Genomic DNA, 10,715 nt, shown 5'->3' with positions numbered 1-10,715 from the left:
TTTTTCTTTGTCAGAATGCAAAAGAAATGATATTGTGAAAAAGAAATACAGTAACAAAACTAACAAAAGGAAAAGGTGGCAAAACCTTAATGGTTTAGGACGTGCATGAATGGATCTAATATTGCGGTATGCATCAATAAATATAGTTAAGCACGGCCACCAAACCTGATAGCCTACTTTAAAATAAGTTGATGAATTAGTTAAGAATCAGTCGCCTCCTCGTTCCTGGAACAACTGGAGCGCCAATTCTTAAAGCAATGAGAACACGACTGAACCCAACATCACAAAAACAAACTAATATCAGTGCCGGTCTTAGGGTTTTTCGGGCCCTCTACGGAATATGCTTTTGCGGGCCCCAATGACAATAATCCAATTCAGTGGCGTAGCTAGGTACTTTGAAAGGGGCGGCGGTGGCGGCGTGATCGCCAAAGACGACAACCAGCGGCGGGGGGGTCTGGGGGGCCTCCCCCAGAAAATTTAAAAAAATTACTTTAAATTTGGGACATCTTGAGAGCATGTTCAACAAAAATTAGGTATGAATATTACTGTGAAATGGTGCTGTCCGGTGGCATAGCAAAAGGATAAGATCATGCTTTCTTTGGCATTTTTCGGAAATAAAGCTATATGTCTCTACAGTATGTTGAGTCTGGATGCAACCTATTTCGTCCCCTGAAATCGTGTAACAAAATTAAATTTCGACTTATTTCGTCCCCTGAAAAGATCGAGAAATTTTGAAATGTTTGCGGCAACTCCGATCAGCGATTTCGGCTATGTCGTTTTTTTTTTCTCGATCTTTTCAGGGTACGAAATATTCAGGCGACGAAATAGGTTGAATTCGTTGAGTCTCTATGTTTTCTTGTTGCGAATTCCTTTGCTGAATTCACTTGTTGAAGTTTTCCTTTGAAAATGACAAAATTACTGCATTTTCTGAGTAAATTGCGGGCCTCCTAATTTGCGGGCCTTATGCGATCGCACGGTTTGCACATCCCAAAGACCGGCACTGCTAATATACACAGTTACACACACATCTTGAAATTACGTAACGGACTATCAAAACAAGGACTATTTACAGATTTCATACAGAAATAAAGTCACAGCAAAAAACAATACACGTCAACATAGAAAAGGTCGAGAAAAGGGTAGAAGCGACAAAACGCGAACGTTAAAACGTGCTTGTGACCGAAGTAAGTTATTAAGTTGAAAGATATTTGGCACGGTCGCAACACCTTCAGAAAAATTTAAGATAGAAAGGAAAATAAAAGAAAATGTTACAAACAAAACCAAAAAAAAGGAAAAACAACAGCCAATAATTTTGCAGCTTTAGCTGATATTTTCAAGAATTGTATAAATAAACATTTGCTATGAAGATCGGCCATGGTGCGTTATCAAGAGTGCTGATGGTCGTAAGGGGAACACATCTTGATTCGTTTAGCTCATAGCAAAGAAGAGTAAGGCAGGCAAAGAAAACCCCACAAAGAAATCCTACAACGGGCAAAGCCATTTCAAGCGCAACGCACCAGGCCTTGCACGACTCACAAAATAGTTACAACTTGGCGACACGAAACAATGACAAAAACAAATTAAACAAACAAGCAAAAACAACATCATCATCTTGCGGAAATCCAATTATATCCAGGGAAGTTATGTCTTGCAGATATCAAGCGTACTTTGATATAAAGTTACGTCGATAAAGCGATAATTAGGCTATAAGACCCCAGCCAGCTAAACTCGTCACCTCTACACCGATCCAACGTCAGCAAACGTTGAATCAATGCAAAAACGACAGGCCTCGCTAGCCGGGATGCAGTAGGGATATGTCACAGTAACTTAGTATGAGAAACTTGGGTTACCGTATGTTTTACGCGTTAAATAAAAAAGTAGTCCAATTTGGCATATTACGTCGGAAAAAGTAGCAAACAAACAGACAATAGCATGACGATCCGGTCCAAGATAATGATGTAGAATATCTAGGTATATCTAGATATATCTGGGTTCTATAGTTAGCCTACTTCGAATGATCGATGCTGGAGCGAGGTAGCTTAAAATCAAGAATTGCATAATCCAAACCAGAAATTTGGTTCATTCAGAGAATGTCGAGAATTAACTGGATGGATAAGATTACTAACGAAGAAATGTGGAGAGTGGAGACGCTCTGAATGTAGTAGCCTACCCCTAACTATTGAAAAAAAGAAAACGACATTTATCGGGCATGTCTACCGCAAACGCGGGATTAAGTATTCGTCAATGATGGGCAGGGCCGGATGTAGATGATGGGGGCCCCGGTGCACTTTTAGATCGGCGGGCCCCCGTGCAAAAAAAAAATTTTGCTCCTACGGCGCGAAAAACCACGTCTACAGTAGCATTAATCCAGCACTGCACAGCATTTTGCAGAAAACTTTAAAGGCTGAAAGGAAAAAAATAACACAAAATCACATTTTGTCCACGTAGGGGGGGGGGCACCTGCACCCTCTGCCTCCCCCTAAATCCGGGCCTGATGATGGGGCGACTTCCTGGTCAGACGCACCGGGGGCGTCCAGTTAGGTTTAGAAAAACTTCAAAAACCTTTCAACATGAACCAACCAAGGTTTTGTAAATTGATAAGAACTTATGGACAATCGATTGTTGTGGAGACTCACGGTAGTCGACGCCAGGCCCGTAACTACAGGAGGGGCGCAGTGAGGGCGAAGCCCCCCCCCCTGCAAAAGTATTGGCACTCCCTGAGAAAAATGATGTTAATTAACTCTGTTTGCTGATTTTTTAGTTTCATACCCGATTTTCTTGTGTTGTTTAATTGTAAAAATTGTGTGCTTAATGGTGTGGTCGAATGTTGTGTTAAACAGACAGACACAAGATTTATTGCTGGTTAGTTCGTGTCACAATCAATGTGCAAGGCCTCGCGTCGGGCTGCTTTGCGTCTTGACAGAATGTGCTGTTTTCATTATAAAATTCTTGAGCGGTATGTTATTATCGGTCAATGACCAGCAGTAACCTCTAATTGTGAAGTCGTTGTTCTGCAACGTAATTCTAAATCATTCTGTATCTGGAACGTTCTGTTGTTTTCACAATTGCCAATATCGTTTGTCATGATGTCACAAGGTTGTTTACGAATGGACCTCTGATTACGAAATCTGTATTATGTAACAGTCCTCTACTTCTACGTGACATTCTTTAGACTTCTTTAAACTTGCTTGTTTATGCCGCTCAATGCTACGTGACCGACGATGAGTTCGTGTGATGCAACACTACGTAACCTTCTCGAAGTTACTAGACCAAACAAACCTTTTATAAATAGTGGTGTAATTTGCGTAATGGATTATTATGATGATTATTATTGAGTTGGTTATGAGAGTTGTGTTATGAGTTGTGGATTGGTAGTTGATGCAGAAATTATTGGTGATTGAGACTTGAAGTAATTGAATACAAGTAGATGAGAATTGGTGCTGATATAAATTGTGTTCGAATTTAGAGTTATTTGAGAAGCCGTTCGTTAAAGTTCTTCAAGAAGTCAGATTATCATTTCACTAGTAGAATTACTCGACATTTAATTGACTGCTTTTCGGTTTGACCCATTAAACTACGTCATTGAATCTTTCCAAGTCTTTTTCCTGGTAAGAGATAGAAAGAAATCGTGACATTCTGGGGGCTCGTCCGGGAATATAACCGAAAAACCGAAGAATACCGAAGATTTATCGAAAGAATAATAAATTAATGTCAAGATGGCGGATACTGTCAAACATGAGATGATTGAAGACTTAGGGAGCATGGCTGAACGAATGGGGCTGACTGGTAATGAGAAGTCTCAGTTTGTGATGGAAGAGTATCACAAGATAATGGACCAGAAAGCTCAGCGAGAAGCTGACGAAAGAGAAGATAGAAGAGCTGCTCGTGAAATAAGGAAAGCAGAACTTGAAGCTGAAGAAAAACGAGCACAGCGTGAAGCTGAAGCTGAAGAAAAGCGAGCACAACTTGAAGCTGAAGATAAGCGAACACAACTTGAAGCTGAAGAAAAACGAGCACAGCGTGAAGCTGAAGCAGAAGAGAAGCGGGCACAGCGCGAAGCCGAAGAGAATCGGGCGCAACGCGAAGCTGAAGAAAGAAGAGCGCAATATGAATTGGAAAAGATAAGACTTGATTTAGAAAGACAAAAGCTGGACATTGGTGAGCGATCTAATTCTACTAACGATAATGCTCGAGATGTTATTGTGGCGCAAGTTAGACGTCCAGATTTGCCATCATTTGTTGAAGAAAAGGATGAGTTGGATAGTTATTTGTTAAGATTTGAAAGATATGCTACAATAGCCAAATTGGAGAAGTCGACGTGGGCTACCCAGCTAAGCATGTTATTATCGGGACAAGCTCTTGATGTATATTCAAGACTTTCGCAAGAAGAGGCCATGAACTACGACAGACTGTAGTTAGCTCTGTTAAAGCGATACAATTTTACCGAGCATGGATACCGTCAAAGATTCCGTGAGGCAAAGCCTGAACGACACGAAAGCCCAGGTCAATTTATTGAACGTTTAAGAAGCCTTTTGTTAAAATGGTTTGAACTTTCGGGAGCCGAACAATCATTGGACGGATTGGCAAACCTCATAGTTAAGGAGCAATTCACAGATTCATGTTCAAAAGATCTGTCTGTTTATTTAATGGAGAGAAGTCCAAAGACTCTAGAAGAAATAGCCAGTGTGGCGGAACAGTATTTAGTTGCTCATGATGAGAAGTTGTCGACCGAAGAAATGTTGCCATTCGATAATGACGAGAAGCAAACAAATAATTTTAAAGGAGGTGCTGTTCCAAGAGAAGTACGTTGTTTTAATTGTAATGGCTTAGGTCATAAATCTGTTAACTGCCGGAGGAAAACTAACAGAAATCATCAGGAATCGAGGAAGTGGTGCAATCGTTGCAATAGGCAAGGACACGAAGCGAAGGAATGCAAGGACAAGTCGTTTTCCTTACCCAATCAGTCTGGAAAAGATAAAGACACGGACGTTTATCGAGGTGGTTGTGCGATAATGATTCATGAACCAGCGCTTGACGAGGAGAAACCGGATGAAGATGTTTGCGGAAAAATAATACCTGAAGATTACCTGCCAGTAGTGGATGGAAAAGTTGGAAACAAAAAGGTAAAAGTTTTACGTGATTCTGGTTCTACGGGTATAATGGTGAGGAGAGATTTGGTTAAAGACAGTCAATTAACGGGAAAAACTGGAATTGGGATGTCAATAAATAACACTTCAATCCAAGGACCGTTAGCGAAGATATATATCGAAACTCCGTATTGTAGTGGGACTGTGAAAGCGTTAGCTATGTTTACAAAACTCTTTAGTTGATCTTATAATCGGAAATGTTATTGAGAGAGATTCTGAAGTTACTTGTTATTCTTGTGGCAAGAATGGTCACTTTGCTCGAGATTGTTCTGCAGATAATCAGCAACGATCTCACAATGACGGATATTACGAGCGCGATGAACCGAGGAGAAGAGGCAGGCGACGACCATTTGGAGTTTGCTATAGATGCGGTAGACGCGGACACTTCGCCAGGGAGTGCGTTGCTGACGGCGGACATTCAGAAAACAGACGTTGCCGTGACAACCACTGCTACCGATGTGGGGAGATTGGACATATAGCCAGGAGCTGCCCTTTTGATGAAAAGGCTTGCTACAACTGTCACAAAGAAGGTCATCTCGCCAAGGACTGTCCGGAGAGGAGGTGTTTCTGATGTAGGAAGATGGGTCATCTCGCTCGCCGATGCACTGAAGATATTGAGGACGTTGGAAACTTTCACAGAAAACGTGACTATTGTTTTGAGAAAAGCTATCGTTGGTAGATCATGCAACGATGGACTTATGAGAATTGATTATTGAGTAATTAATTGTTTTGTAATATGTTTTGTATTGATTGTGTTGTTATATTGTTTGCAACAATATTCTAAGGGGGGCGTATGTTACAATCAATGTGCAAGGCCTCGCGTCGGGCTGTTTTGCGTCTTGACAGAATGTGCTGTTTTCATTATAAAATTCTTGAGCGGTATGTTATTATCGGTCAATGACCAGTAGTAACCTCTAATTGTGAAGTCGTTGTTCTGCAACGTAATTCTAAATCATTCTGTATCTGGAACGTTCTGTTGTTTTCACAATTGCCAATATCGTTTGTCATGATGTCACAAGGTTGTTTACGAATGGACCTCTGATTACGAAATCTGTATTATGTAACAGTCCTCTACTCCTACGTGACATTCTTTAGACTTCTTTAAACTTGCTTGTTTATGCCGCTCAATGCTACGTGACCGACGATGAGTTCGTGTGATGCAACACTACGTAACCTTCTCGAAGTTACTAGACCAAACAAACCTTTTATAAATAGTGGTGTAATTTGCGTAATGGATTATTATGATGATTATTATTGAGTTGGTTATGAGAGTTGTGTTATGAGTTGTGGATTGGTAGTTGATGCAGAAATTATTGGTGATTAAGACTTGAAGTAATTGAATACAAGTAGATGAGAATTGGTGCTGATATAAATTGTGTTCGAATTTAGAGTTATTTGAGAAGCCGTTCGTTAAAGTTCTTCAAGAAGTCAGATTATCATTTCACTAGTAGAATTATTCGACATTTAATTGACTGCTTTTTGGTTTGACCCATTAAACTACGTCATTGAATCTTTCCAAGTCTTTTTCCTGGTAAGAGATAGAAAGAAATCGTGACAGTTCGAATAGGTAGGCTATACCAACTTCAAATTGAGCTGAGCAGTGTGATAGCCAATCAGTTTCCAGAATAGGCTACTGTGAAGTTGACTGCAACTAAGCGTTAAAGTAGCTACCTGACAACCACTTTGGCATTTGCGTTCTAGGTAGGCTATGCTTCTATACTTGCAGTTTATAAATGCTTTTTTCGCCATGGAATATTTTGCCTTTACGCTTCCTTATGAAGTAAGAACATGATCATGAAATTTAAACTGGTGAAGGACTGCTACGATCTAAATTCTAAACCTAAGCGTAGCCTAGCCTACGTTAAATACAAGCCTTAGCTACTGATTTCCTAGTGATGGAAGAGTTACCAGTTGCTGGGGGAATGGAAGAGGAAAGGGATCTAAGAAAGCTACTGATGTATGCTGTGATAGACAAAATAGTTTTGGACATGACACTCAGATTTGCAGACAATTCATGGTTTTACACATCTAGTGTTCTTGCCCACTCAAGAAAAAATGAAAACTTCTTGGACCGTGAATCGCTCATGCCACTATTATACGCAACTGAAGATAGATATTCCATCAGAGGCGAAATTATTAGCTCCTATATGACCATGTGCAATTTGCACAACACCAAAATTCCGATATAGTACGGTACTGAAAGAATTGTACAATCAACGACTGGCATTCCCGAATGTAGGCTATATAAACTTGCCGCTACTGTGGCATCATTCTGGTCCAGTAGTGCGGTTTGTGAGAATGGCTTCCGGTTTTATCTCGGATAGACAAGCTCGAGACTTTACTAAGTCCCGGAGACAAGTCTGCAGTTTATGTTCCAGACGAGACAGGCGAACTTGGTTCTGTTGAGTTTTAAAAAGGAAATGACCGAGAAAATAGACCTGGACGTTTTTGTCAATAGATTCAGTGAAGACCATCCACGCCTTTTGTTAACCCATCTATCCTATCTGGACCTAACCTATCTATGGCGAGGATACATTTCACTGATGGTATGAAATTCATTCTCACTATTATCATTAAAGGTTTGATCTGGAAGAGATGATTGTTGATTCTGCACTAGATAAAATGAGGTGCAATGTACACATTGTAGGCTACAATTATTATTTACAAAACGATCAGTGACAGGTGCAGCTGCTGCAGCCCTATTTGATCATAGTTAGCCTAAACACCTACTTTCTATGTAGGTGTCACAATCAATGTGCAAGGCCTCGCGACGGTCTGCTTTGTATCCTAACGAACGTACTGTTTTGATTGTGTTATTATCGGTTACTGACCTGTAGTGACCTCTGATTGCGAAGTCTTTATTATGTAATGTATTTCCAGAATATTCATTCAGAACAAACCTGGAATGTTCTTTTGTTTTTCACAATTGCCAAATGTCGTTTGTCATGACGTCATAAGGATGTTTACCAGTAGATCTGTGATTGCGAAATCTTTATTATGTAACGTACTTTCTAGAACCTTCTACCCTACGTGGCAATCTGGAAGCTTCTTTAAGCTTGCTTGTTTACGTTTAGTGCAACTTGACAGAACAATGAGTCCTTATGATGTAACATTACGTAACCTTCTCGAAGTTACTAGACCGAACAACCTTCTATAAATAGTGGTGTAATTTGCGTAATCGTTATTATGATTATTATTATGAGTTTATGATGAGAGTTGTGTTATGAGTTGTGGTAGTGGGTAATAGATGCAGAGATTATTGTTGATTGAAAGTTGAAGTAATTGATTACAAGTAGATGAGAATTGGTGCTGATATAAGTTGTGTTTGAAATTAGAGTTATTTGAGAAGCCGTTCGTTAAAGTCCTTGAAGAATTTTCATTGTCATTTCACCAGTAGAACTATCCGACGTTTAATTGACTGCTTTTCGGTATTATTCCATTAAACTACGTCATTGAACCTTTCCAAGTCTCTTTCCTGGTAAGAGATAGAAAGAAACCGTGACAGTAGCCTAGGCTATAGTATATTTTGTGTGATTTATGCAGCGCATTAGAGGAAAATGTAAATAAACTAAAACAAACTTAGCCTAAAGTCCATGAAAGGCAATGGATTAACTAACAACAGAATCAACTAGCCTACAAAATCATAAATTTTACTGCGGTTTCTATGCCAATTTTTAACCATTTTATCACTAGTTGGTAGTGGGATGTTTTAAAAATAATTTTGCTTCTCAATTTCTATGCTGTCGTCATTATATCTGTTTAACCTACAGCATGTAATTGGTTGGTTTTGAATCTTTATCCTCGGATTGACAGCATTGATTGGTTATTCCTGGTAGTTTCGCACAGCCTACTTGTAGATGTAGAGGCTCTTGACGCAGGGCCGGTTACTGAGATTGGCAGAGTGAAGTTTTCCGATTGTTGCCAGGAAATTATTCCATTCACTAGGTGCCGCTGAATGGAGAGCAGTCCTGAAAGTGCGGTGCTCAAGCGCACACCCCAGAGTCGAACTTGCGCCGCGTGATCTTCAGCCCGGCGCGTAACCACTGAGATGCCAGTTCACGCTGCTGTTTCTACGATAATCTATGCTTATATAAACACTGTAATATGATTAATGTTTTTGCGTAAATATACCACATTGTGTACAAACGTCGTTTTCGTACATGATACGGAAGGTAAAAGTTGGGCCCCCTCTAGAATAACTTACTTATTGCCCCCTCCTGGTGCTCCAAGCTAGTTACGAGCCTGGTCGAAGCCTTATTCAGGCATGGCCGATGATGAATATGCCATAATCGCCATGTTTATTTGGTAGGGCCGGTTAGGAAGATGTAGTGCTTAGCCTACAGGAGGGCCGCACATCAAATAAACACTAATTTATATTTTTAGCAATGGAGTTTATCTTATTGAAATTTTGTACAAGAATGTCATCCTCCTTCAGTGAATTCAATTTAAGCTGGATTTCTACAGGCGCGAAACTTGTTTCACGGGTAGGCTACAGGGGAGTGAAAAGACGGTCATATCACTTCTTAAGCTTCGAAATTGTGTAAATCGAGATGAAAATAGCCTTATTTGGGGGAAAATAGCTGGAAGAAGATGAAGGGCAGCACAAAAAATGGAAAAGGCCTCATGCGGGCCGCACGTTGCCTACCCCTGCTTTACGTGCTGGAAGTGGTGAACCATTTGTTTAGTTTAGTCCTTCAGGGATTTCATCCATTAGGCTATCTCACAAGTAAAACTATTCGACCATTTGATTAAATGCCCTTTAATATCCCAATAAACTACGGCATCAATCTTTTTAAAAAATTCTTTTAAGTGTACCGGTACCGTAGTCTAAGAGATAAAAACAGTTGCGACAATATCAAATAGCCTAACCGTTCAGGACGAGTCGCTTCCGGCTGTCGAACATGTGAAAGGCATCACCTAGCTGCAGTTTGATGTGGAAGGCTTGATCAAGTCCGAGATCGATAACTTAATCTGTTATAACCAAAAAAAAACAAAACATTAACATGAGGAACAGTGGATTTTTTCTCAAGCTTCGATATTGCGAGCGAATAGGCCTATCATGAGGAAATAGTTCCGCGTAATGGCGCATTATTACATGGAATTTTAAAATTTAAGTAAAGACGAAAGAAGTTTCTCAAACGAAATAACTTATGACATCACAGTGATAGCCCGGCACTGCTACTTTTTTTGGTACCGGTAGCGATAGCAGAGCCACATTTTTCGTAAAATAGTGGCTGCAGAAGCGAAGCTACTTTTTCACTCGATGTAGCGGCACTACATTTGCTTCAGTATAGTTGCAAATATCAGCTACTTTCTTATTTCAAGGTGGAGAAATATGAATTGTTCTTTAGAAATTTTTGATGACAACATTGCTGAAGCATCAGAATAAACTGTCACGAGGGCAATGTAAACGAACGTGGCAATGAAACGTGATATCATTCGTTTTGACGTTACAAGGTAGGCTACTTGAACAGAGTTTTCCAGCGTCAGGTAAAGAAAAAAGCAGCATACTCTCTTTTAGGCATAATGAAGCGACAGCGCGCTACTTTTATAGTAGCGGATGCCCAC

Source organism: Aplidium turbinatum, chromosome 9, assembly GCF_918807975.1.
Source record: "Aplidium turbinatum chromosome 9, kaAplTurb1.1, whole genome shotgun sequence".
NCBI classification, from domain to species: Eukaryota; Metazoa; Chordata; class Ascidiacea; order Aplousobranchia; family Polyclinidae; genus Aplidium; species Aplidium turbinatum.
The sequence above is the reverse complement of the archived record's forward strand: the minus strand, read 5'-3'. Positions refer to the sequence as shown.